We start from the raw sequence: 12,162 nt of genomic DNA on the forward strand, positions 1-12,162 counted from the left end.
AACAGGTCGGGCACAAGGCCATGACTCAGGAGCTGTAGTCAGCTGTCCTACAAGCTAAGGGGTAAGAAGATGTGTACCTTCTTCAGCCAAGGAACAACATGAGCATGCATGCAATAAGAATCTGAGATGGGAGTTGCAAGGCCCAAAAATGCTGTGTTGCTGGTTGGCTGTGAGGTGCAGGGCAAAAACACTACATAAGGTCAGGTTCCAACATTGTCTTTTATCCCAGGGCAAAAATTGGTTCGCTGCTCTTTAAAAATAAAAAGGAAACATAAAAATTGCAGAAATGAAGTCAAAACACGCATAAGGGAGGAATAGAGAGAAAAGCACATCTCACCTCTGTAGTGTTGAACTGGTCATGGATTCTTAAGACTACTGGCTGTTAACGGGAACTTGAGCTTGGTGACAGTAGTTAAGATATTCTAATCCCAAAATTTTAAGAAGGTAATTCCAGTCTTAGTAAAATCCTGGGTTTTGCCTCCTTCTTGTAGAAGATACTTCCAAGCAGTTCTGTCCCTCTGCCATTGCTAAGGTAGCTCTTAGAAAAAAGGGAAGGCAGTAGTACAGAAACTACATAATGAATTTTGCACATTGGTTGCCAAGATGATGTATGTCTTTGGTCTTGTGCACTACAGAACAGAAGATGTCTTCACTGCCTTCTGTTAATTTCATTTCAGCCTTGTGGTATTTCTTCTCTGAAAATAAGGTGACTTAAACTCAAGTCTCTCATATTTATCCTTTCATCCATTTTGCTGCCTACTTCTTAGAACCAAGAGTTACCTTCTCTAATGACCTGTTCAAATGTGCATGCCATCTGCCTCAGCATCAAAGTGAGCTTGCCCACTCTGTTCTCTTGTACAATGCTTCCAATATTTGAAAGCGCTGCAATTTCCTGTATTTGCAATCCTGGAATGGGCAGAACAATTGGGATTTGCCCCACTTAACAATTCTGAGACCTGTCTGCATTTCTCTCCAACAGCACTTCTCCCAATATCAGGTTCCTAAGAGAGAAGATGTTACTATATCATTATCAGTTGACTCCTACCAAACAGAGACAGTTTTGTGTTGCCTCAAGCTAACCTAAAAGTAACACTTCCTGAAAAATCTGAAGGAAAGAAATTTCAAATTATGATTTTGAAATATGTGAACATTCTTTAGGCACAGCACCATAAAAGTGAGACAAAATATCTCTGGACAGGACAATTCCACACAGGGAAAAAAATGACAAAATGAAGCAGTCTCTCATTCCGTCTCTAGCAGTGTGAAAGTAATATAGTTTTGAAGGTATCATATTTTATCATGAACAAGTTTTACATAACATACAGAAGTACTGGCAGCAGAACATTCATCAGTGAATTAGAGAGATGAGAGCTCACACCCCATCATGTGAATCACTCATCAAGGCTTCAGTCCAGCAATAAACAATACCCTGTGGGCTGGTCCTGGCACCCTGGTTGAGTTCCACTGACACTAACAAAACAGGACTAAGTTCTAAAAGTCTTTTCATGTCAAATGCCTTATTGTGAAATGATGATAGTTGGCCAAAACAACCAAAATACATACTACAATGAAACACCTATCTCTAAGAATACAAAGTACCTGAGAAAAAATGGTTACCATTGACCAGTAATTGTGAGTTTACACGTGATTTTTCTTCATGTGACCTACTACTTGTGAACAGGTGCACAATTTTAACTGGATTAGAACTGCAAATGGTTAAAACTAAAATAGAACAGAGGTATTTAGGAAATAAAGGCTATAAAGAATAAAATGTATTTGATGTTGGTGACACATTTAATTAAGGGTTTTAGATTATTTCAGAAAAAATAATGACATTACTACATACAATTCATATCTGGTAACCTAACTATGTACTTAAATAATGCTGTATTAGTCACATGGGGGAGCTTAATCTTAGAATCATAGAATTACAGTTAAAATTGTTTAGTTACTGGGCCACAATCAATAACGTCAAATCTTCAAGAGTACATAGTCCAAGTGTAATAGCCTTATTTTTCCTTCTACGCATATGTTTGAAGTTCATAATTTCAGTGAACTAAAAAAACCACTTCAGCCTAATGCCTGCATTATTTAAAATGCCCTCAAGCCTCAATTAGTCTGTAATTTGCCTTGATATCATAGTGACCAGGTGTGCCTAAAACGCATACATTTGGTTGCTATTTAGTAGGAAAGGTGGACACACTGAAAGTAATCATCCATTATTTTCACATCCCCTATGCACTCTGCCTAACATTCCTTCTCTCGCTGTGATGAGTGTCCAGTGCAGCTTGAACTGATGTGTATATGGTGAGAGAGATGTTCCCGGGTTTTTTTAAATGAAAAAAATCTTCCATAGTCTCTGCTGCAGGAGGAGTTCTGAAATCTGCAAAGTTCAGTGTGCATTTATATATGCAAAACTAAGTAAGGCAATCTCTCACTATGCATCCCCCTGTCCATTTCCCACTACAAACACAGAACCAATGAATTACCACTTACCAAAGGCACGAAGTAGCTGCAGTAGTTTCACAACAGTTTTTTTATCAGCACCCAGTAGCGCAGTACCTCAGGAGCACAGCTTTCTAGAGGAGTAGATTAGAAATTGTGTCATGATACAGTTTGGGTATTTCCAGGTCAGTATCACTCCAGTGGTGTTTACAGTGAGATAGCATAAATAAATAGTAGTTCTGGAGAAATCTTTGTCCTGTAGAGTGTAATCGCAGGTAAAAGATAAGCTTTAAATTATTACATTACAGGGGCTACTGGTAATCTCTGACTTCTTACTCATCTCTGCTATTCAGCTTTAATGGAGCTGGTTGCACTGTGTGGAGCTGAAACAGAAGCGCATTGCTGACTTAGCTTTTAACAGTTTCAGAGGGTTTGCACACTTACTTCAATTAGATGAAAAAATACTCTTGAGGTGTTAAACGAGACTGGGGCAGGCAGTGTGTGGAACTGTCCTTAAACTCAGTGTTTACTTGCCCTAGGTCATTAATTAAGTCCTCTGAAAAAAGGATTTCTATTAGAATCAATCATAAAGGGGGCTTAGCTAATAAATCTTACATCTAGGTAGGCTTACATCTTACATCAGTTAACACTCACTGTAAAACGTCTGAGTTTTGCTGCCTCATGAACAAAACTGCCAGTTGTTTCATCTCTAAACAGCCAGAACTGTGTAACCAAAGCCTGCATAGTGATGAGGATGAATATTACTATTGATATTTGTAAATCTTAGAGGCCAATTTAGTGTAGCAAGGATAGTCTCTCAAAAATTCTGAAGGTTGTTCACCCATTCCATGCATTAGTGTGTAATCTTAGCTGGATATTCAAAACCCATTTCTGAGTGCAAAGGAAACAGATGACTTCTTACTGAATTGTGAGGTAAATTTTTGTTTCATAAGCACAAAATATAATGCAACTTTATACAGAAAAAGGAGATATTTTTTCATATTAGTGTAAGTTTTTGGGGATGGGGGAAGAAAGAAGTAAAAAAGGTTACACGTGAAAATGAAGACCATGTGTGGAAAAGCTATCACTGCCATATTTAATAAATCACTAGCCAAAATTCTAATGCCAAAACCATGTTCAAAATAAAATTATCAGATCTCTGTTTGGAGTGACATGTAGGTTTGCATCTCAGTGAATTGTTTATAAATACCATTGGTTAGTTTTACTTCCTTAATTATTAGAGGTTTTGCTATATTTTATATTCTAGTGAAGAGCAGAACTGAGGTGCCATTTAAAAAGTTGCTTTTTCTATACTGGGTTGTAGTGCTCATTCATCAGTTCTGAAGCACTCATCACAAAAATTCTGCATGATTAAGAACAAGACAGTGGATGATACATTTGTTGTGCTTTTCCACCATGTTTTTAAACATCAGTAAATTCGAAAATGAACTGGATATCATTTGATGAAGACCTCTTTTGTAAATAAGTTACATATTCAAGTTAGACATACAGTTGCCTGTGGGGAATCAAGAATTGATACATGAACACACCTGAAACTACATCTGATATGCAAATAGATCCAGCTGGACTTCATCAGACACCATGTGCTGTCTGTATTTTAGATATAAGTATATCAGCTGAGAAGTCTAGCTGCAAGTTTTCACACCTGCAGTATTTAGCCCCATTTTTTTTCTTAGACTGTTAGTTCTTCCATTACATGCTCTTTAATATATATCTTGACAAGTGGAAACAAGTTTCGAGAACCAGAAGGTGGAAGAAGTTAAAACACCTGATAAAAGTAGCATATTGTACATTAGTGCATGATTTCAGGTCCAGTTACAACATGTGAGTGGAACCTGTGAGCAATGCAGGATGTGCAGAGCAATGTAAGTAGAACATTGCTGAATTTGGTTCTTCTCGTGTATTTGGCAGCAGGGAGGGGCAAGCATTCCAACTCAGTGTTATGATATTGCACAGCCGTAAATAAACTATGTCCTGTGATGTAGTTGGATTCACATACTTTTGGACTATCTCCTACAGCTAGCAGGCAAAAGAGTAGAGAGCATAAACATAAAATAAAGATGTGAACATGAAGGAGTGATAATAAGAGAACTGTAAAATGAAAACAGTGAGTCAAATATGTACCACGGAGGCTCATTACTGAAGGTGCAGTAGAAGGCTATGTGCTTGAATTAGAATGCTGGATCTGTACAGTGCCAAAAGAGGTTGTGTGCTTGAAGCAAGCTACTTTTACTATTTGATCATAATGTCTGTACCTTGTACATCTGAAAAGTGGCTTTTTAATCTTCATTGTGGGTTTAGTTGCCCTATTCCTTCTTTTCAAAATTTTTGACATTATTTGGAGTTCCACCATCAAGGACAGCATAAACCCACAATGACTATTTTACTTCTAGCCAAGTGTTATGCTGAAGGAAATAATTTTCATACATCAAACTCAGTGGGAAAGGTGTCCTCTAGCAGCTCAGCTCACATACCATGACTGAACCTCTCTTTCAGTGACTCACGGAGTCTTTAAATTTAAGCATTTTCTGCTACTGGATTTCCCTCATCATTATTTAATTAGTTCCCTCTGCAAATTAATATGAACATCACATCTCAACAAGGGATCACAAGGTCTCACAGGACACTGAATTATCCATGCCTAAGGATCTGATTGGCTATGCTCGCTTGTCTAGAGAGGCCAGATATTAAAATAGCTTATGCTTTTGCCTAAATTGCTTCTATAGCCTGCTTCCCCTTTTTACATCTTGAATTTGTTTTAAAGGAGGAAGGGGATGTGGGGGGAGAAGAGAAGCAACAGTCTAAGGATATTTTCTGAGGCTAACTCACCTCGGCACAGGAAGCTGTTGGTGCTTTGTCTGCCTCTCTCTCTCTTCCCCCCACACACAGCACGCTCATTGCTGAAAGAAGGACTGAGACTGTGCTCACAAAAGCAGGCTGAGTAAGAAATGGAAATTCATAGGCCATGATTAGCATCGGCTTGAAAACATCCATTGTTTGCTCACACTTCTGTGCCTGTGAATTTTAGCCAGATCACAGCAAGGATTTTATGAGTTACTTTGCAAGATGAAGCTCAAATAATGCTGATTTCAAAGAGGAAAGAACCTGATTATGATGCTGTATAAATCAAAGTCAATTCTATTTTTATGTTTTTTAAAAAATATAAAAAGATTCAGCTGAATGCACAGCCTCCTGACTGGCCTGTAGAAGAGGCAGTGATTTCCAGTAAGTAACAGATGATGTATTCTCCATTTTCGAAGCTAGTTCATTCCTAAACCACAAAGATTCATACCCGTCCTTCTTTGTGCGCATGTACCATGCTGGTTGGTTGTGTGGATGGATTAACTGTGACAAGCTGTGACATCAGCAAGAGCTGGGTGCTGCCTGGCTGTGTGATTTTGTAAGGCATCCTCCAATTGCTGCTGGGCTGACTCCTTTATGTTACAGGGTGAGTGAATTACTCGTAGTGTGAGCCAGCAGAGACTGAAGTCTTTGGCTTTGTGCTTCTGTGCAGAAGCTGTGCCACACTTGTAAAGCAAGCTGATTTTCTGTCGCCCCTTACACAAATGTTACAGCTGAGAAGCAAATGCAGAAAAATATTAAAGCTAATAAATGAACACAGAAGCATTAAAATATGCCAGTTCCTTAGTGTGAGTGCAGTAAGTTGTCTTTGGCCTTTGAAAAAGCCTCTTGAGTTAGCTTTTGGTCTGCAAAATGTGTGAAAAGCACAGGCTATGTTTTGCCTGGAGACCACCAGGGTGGAAGAATCAGTCTTCATTGGCCTGCAAAAAATCAAGTAGTCATGGTTATTTTGGGATCGGGGATTTCATGGACAGGAACTGATTTACTTTACCAATAGTCACCATAGAAAGCAAAAGCGAATGGAGCAAGAACAACATGGTAGAAGCAGCTGTAGTGTGACTGTGTACACTATATTATTAGTTTCCACTCAACTGGAAAGGGGGCAGTGTGGGGGTGACAGTGTGTGTGTTTATCTCTTAAGGTCCGAGGTGACTGATGAGTGCATCCTTAAGGACCAAGAGGCACCTGTAGAATGTGGATGCCTTGTAACCAGTAGAATCTTTCCATGCATGTTAGGTGAACTACTGACCAATAGTGTACTGGCATGTTATATGTAGGAGTAGATAAAAGTGAAGCTTTTACTAAAAATAAAGTCTTTTGTCTTCAGTGAGCCTTCTGATCACACTGCAGTCTGAGTGTCTCTGCCTCCTCGACCGCCACTAAGATAATCTACATTACCCCAAGAAAGGGTGACCCCCACAGGGAAGTGTTGTTTATTAATAACCTAGGAGCCTACTGACTTCTTAGTTATTTATTAATGATCTTGTAATTAAACTTGAAATATCAGACTAGTAGGGTTTTTGTTTGACATTGAGGAAACGTGGAGAGAGCTGCTGAGAATTCAGCCTCTGGAAAGGTGAATGCTAATAAGGGCTATTCTGCCCTGCATATACTCTGAGGTGTCATTTCCAAAGTGCTCACAGTCCCTTAGGGTGGTCCAGAGGTTTTCAAAGGACTCAGCAGAGCAAGCATATGTAGACAATTGGTGGGTTTGAAGCAAACAAGGTGTTTGTAACAGCCCGAGCTTTAAACGCTTTCATTTTGTTCCTCGTAGCTGCAAAAGTAACTAAATGAAACCAAGGAGGTGGGATCCTTTTGTACGAGGTATTTGGAGGGCAGTAAGTTGCCTCTTGAGAAAAAAACCTAAACCAACTTGCTGACATTTTCTGTCCAGAGGTTTTGACCTTCATCTTGTAGATGGTCTGCTCTAACCTTGTGTGCTTCCATGTCCATTCAAAGCCTGTTCCCCTCGCTAAAAAATGAGGTAGGTACTTCTGAAGACAGTTCTTTCCAGACAGCCTAGTAGCATAGATTATTGTTGTATGTTCCACAGCAATTATCGGTGTGGGAACATTTGGAAAATTTATTGTTGTTTGTTTCCAGTGATTGTCTTGAACACTGAGCTCCTCTCCAGGTTAAGCAGGCACTTGTGCCTCTTTTATGATGCCTAAAATGGCATCACAGATTCTAGAAAGAGTGTAAGCTCATCCTTAGGACACCATATCTACGGGTGCTCTTTATACAAGACACTTACTGCAAAAACTGTTTTCACTTAATTTCATCTTGAGATGGGGATACATATTTACACTTATCCGAACAACAGTGACTGTGTTCCCATTGGTCCACATCCTGGACCTGGACACCATGGACAAGAGAGCGTGGGTTTGCAGGAATCGCCTTACCAAGGTAGACAAAGATGGTCTGGTGCACAGCCAAGCATCCCTGTCAAGTGAATAGTGGTGTTTGTTGGGTCGAGCTGGCAAAATGCTGCCTGCCCAACGGAGAGAGAAAGGGTCCCCCCCTCCAGCCAAGGGAAAAGGAGGGAGGAGCAAAACCCCAGAACCTGAAGCAGCAAGCTTCTTATATAATACAAAAGAAAGACAATTAAAACCAGAATATAATACATATATATACAAATGTGAGAAAAGAAAACCAAACTAACAACAATAACTACTGAGTCACCCAACCAAATAATACAGATTCCAAACACCCAAACCCTACAAAACCTCCCAAAAACTCTTCCAGAGAAAACTTCCAGCAAGAAAAATTAACAAGAAAATGTTCACCTCCCTTGATAACACAGTGGGGATGGCGGCAAGGCCTAATCTCGGTAGAAACAGGACAGTGCGTCCTCACTGGCCTGAGGCAAAGACCAAAAGAGACAGAAGCTCCACCTCCCTCTCTTTTTGTACTTCTTGATGCTTCTTGATGATGTCAGATGATATGAAATACCTCTTTAGTTGTTTAAGTCAGGTGATGCTTGTCCCTTCTAATCTGTGTCACATCCTTTGGGCCTGCTGAATTGAGGCCTAGCTAAGGCCTAGCTGAAACTAAAACCAAAACTACCACAGGTGTGTAAGATAATCATTATCTCAGCAGACACCATGGCAGGGTAGTATTTTAGACTGCACTTTCACTACTTTAAGATTGTAACTCAGAAAACCTTCCATGGGGCACAGGGTCTTTTTCAGGTGGCTCCCTCATGGAGTCCACTTACCAAGTCTGACATTGCCCGACAGTCTTCTGAAAAATTTCACCTACTCTGCAGGTGTCAGTTGCACCTCTCCTCTGCCAACACCTTCTGCCAGTTTTCTGTCTCTATTTCTTGACTACATTTGCAACTGTGCAGGTGATTCTTCCAAGCAGAAGTTCCCAATGAGGATGCAGGCAGGCCCTGCTGCCGTGAGAGTGCTGTCACCCGGCCGCTATGGCCAGTCTACCAGAAGAGAGGCTGCTCTCAGGCACTGATGAAATCAAGCCAGATTATGTCAGCTTTTGCTGTGCATGGTGACTGTGTTCTCCAGAAATGGTAATGGCAGACCACACCAGCTGAGGGAGAATGTGAGGATTGAGAAAGGTTCTACTCCAGTATATAGGTCTTTCCTGACCATCTCAGTCCTAAACCCTCTTCAACAGAATAGCTCTGTTGATGGTTACCGTACGTATTACCTTTGAGTTCCTAAATGGGGTGTGACCTCCTGACAGGAGTTGGCCACAAGGCTTTGATCCCATGAAATTTTGTTCAGTACATTGTAGTAGAAGTTGATAAAGTTAGCCTGACGGGTTATCAGAGATCCAGTTGACTGAAGATCATCTGGAATGGAAACGTTCCCTGCCTGTGTTTTTCTTGCTCTCCTCTCTGTAGATAAGATATTTAGTCCAACGTCTGTGTGTGCACTTGTTTTCCAGGGCATGCAACTATATTCCTGGACAGGATCAACCCAGGGCAGAAGAGCAGCAGCAGATTCTGAGCACAGGAGGGAAACTATAGCTGTAGGCTGAGAAGTAGTATGTGCAGCTGTGCTAACTGGGGCAGATGCAGAGTGATGCAGAGTGTTGACAGCTAAAGCTAGCTTGCCCCTGTCCTCCCAAGAGATTAACTTTGTGAATGGGAGTAGGCTGAAAGTGGCATGGAAAGTGGCACAACGTGATGATTATTTTACAACACTTTGGCATAGCAACCTATGCACCTGAAAAGAATTCCCCTCCATACTGCAAAAACCGTACTGCAGTAATAGGAGGCAGTAAAAAGCTGTTAACATGGGCCTGTAGCTTTTGATTCAGCTTTGCCCTGAAAGTAAACCTTTCCAAGGAAGAGAGAACACAAGATTTTGTGACAATCAGTGGACACCCCTCTGTACTCATCATTGTTCTTCATGTTCACAGCATGGTTGTTGCTCCCAGGAGGCAGCACATAGAAAGGGGTCTGGAACTGAGACCATCATAAGGATTGGCAAGACACGTCACCAGCTGGCCAAAGTCTGAAGTATAGCAGCCTTATGGTGCTTACAAGGGCATTGTTGCCAGAATGCCAGTAAATCCGGTTTAGTGTAATTGTTTGTAATGACTGATGATGAAGGTCTGTCTGTTAAGTCCCCCAGAAAAATCCCAGATGAGAAACAGTTGAAAGCCAGGCACAGACAGGACAGTGATTGCTGCTTGACATCCAAAAGACCCAACAGTAAAAACAATCCCAGTCTGACAAGCACTCAAACAAAGTGAGAAGTACATAACCTTCTGCGTGTTTGTAAATGAAGATGTTGGTGTCTAGAAGCCGTAACTTCAGGACAGAGAAGCTGGAAATGGAGCAGGCAAAAAAGGAATGCAAAATCACATGAGCTTGCAACTAAGGACCCAGTCATTGGTATATGATGCTGCACCAGCAAGTTAGAGAATCACAGAAGCACAGAATATGCTGAGTTGGAAGGGACTCACAAAGATCGTCAAGTCCAACACTTAGCCCTGCACAGGACACCATTTAAACAACTTGGCATTAGTGCACTCATCCTCGTTCAGAGATTTACCTTGTGACATGCCTCTAACAGTTTTGATCTGCTTTTCAGTATTCTAAAATTATCTTCAGAGCACTCCTGGTAACAGCCTGACAGTTGAGCAAATTTCCCCTGTGCAGAATGTTTGTAAAAAGTACCGGCTGCTGTGCTAAAAGGGCAACAGTCAGCATGGCTTCCAGTCATGTATGGCAGGCAACCATGCAGCCCAAATTCTAGCAATACTGTGTATGTTATAAGAAAACCATCCATCTTACCTCAGAAATGTTATGTGGGTAGGGATAAGATCAAAATCTGAGCAAGCATCAGTCCTATCAGTCAAGTTTTTTAAATGAGAGCATACTGCCTCTAGTGCATTTGCAAAGAAAAAGAAATTCTTACAAAATGACAGATCAGCCAAAGGACATAAGAATTGCCTCTATACCTACAAACATAACACAAGATCTCATGTACTGTGACCTCAGTCATGGCTGGGAATGGCATTCAGTTTTAAATGTTTTACTTAATTGATAGAGTATTAAAAATACAGATGTGCTGGGATCTTAAGTGTACATGTATCAGATAGAAAGTTTTATTTATCCGTATATTTTCATAGTACTGTGTAAACCTTAGGCTGGAGTCAGGAAGACCCTAGTTCCTTTGCTGTTATCTAAATGGTGTTATTAAGTTTTTACAAGACAATGTAGTTAATCATTGTTACACACACTGACTGTAAGTGTGCATGTAAGCAAATATTTCAATAGAACACAGGGTACAACTGGAAATAGTTAATGGATCTGGGGGAGCATAACTAGCTTTTGCAACAAAATATTCATCTTTGAACTTTGAAATGGGACTGTCAGGACTTTTTTTTTAAGCATGTATCTAAGAAAAAAAAACCCAAGCAAGTTCCAAATGGCCATTCTTTAGTTCAACAATGACTTCTAAAATACTTTTATGGATATGAAAGTAAATAAATATCTTTGTGCTATTTGCTTCTTCTACAGCTGCACCATTTGATTTTGGCAGGTACTGTAAGCCCATCAGTGGCTGCATACATGACAATTTCTATCTTGACCATTTCTATCATGCTTTGAAAGACAAAAACCTGCTTTAGGTCTTTGGTTAAAAGAGTGCTGGGACTAGGATTGTGTGCTTTGATACAGGATATGTGGAACTTCTACAGTGGAAATGGCTTCTGTTACATTAGTTTTCCTGTCCTGTTTTCCTCTTCTCATGGTCAGAGATCTGTCCTCTTCAGATGGCAGAGTTCCCTTTTTTATTCACTAAGCAATTCTGTTAGCCCTTCTTAATTCTCTCGGAATCTCGGATTGCTATCACAGTTTCTTCACTGAAACATTTCCTTGGCAAGAAAGGACAGAGTCAAAGTGCCTCAGTCAAAAAAAGCCTCAGTCAAAGAGGCTTAGAAATGCATGGGAAGGCACAGAAAGGAACAAGTTGTGAATCTCAGCACAGAGCAGAGCCCAGCACTGATTTAAGAGACCTGTTAATCAGCCAGTTCTCACATCTAATCCTCATCAGTTACAAGAAGTCAGTGGTTTTCTCTCCCCATTCCATCATATCTTGGGCTTTGCATCTGCAGTTCGCTTGTACAGCTTTCCACCCAAGCAGGGGAAAGAGCAGGCAAGACTGCAGGAAAACTGGTCAGGCTGCACTGTACCAGAAGGATTGGGTGTAGTGCTTTGTCATGGCCACAGAAATCAGCTTTGAGAGGTGTTGCCAAGACCCTGGTCAGTGTTGCTGTGTGACCAGGGCTGCACTTATGTCAAGGGTGCTTACAGAACCTTTGGCCAGGGCATACTAAGCTCAGAATTTGGGCACCAGG

At 40.7% G+C, this 12,162-nt stretch overlaps 1 protein-coding gene across 3 annotated transcripts in view; it reads left to right on the forward strand.

Moving 5' to 3' along the window:
* Positions 1 to 12,162, forward strand: part of IDUA (alpha-L-iduronidase) — a 46,740-nt gene that overhangs the window by 19,512 nt on the left and 15,066 nt on the right. The gene's annotated exons all lie outside the window — the stretch shown is intronic.

The sequence above is a fragment of the Pithys albifrons genome, chromosome Z (assembly GCF_047495875.1).
Source record: "Pithys albifrons albifrons isolate INPA30051 chromosome Z, PitAlb_v1, whole genome shotgun sequence".
Lineage (NCBI taxonomy): Eukaryota > Metazoa > Chordata > Aves > Passeriformes > Thamnophilidae > Pithys > Pithys albifrons.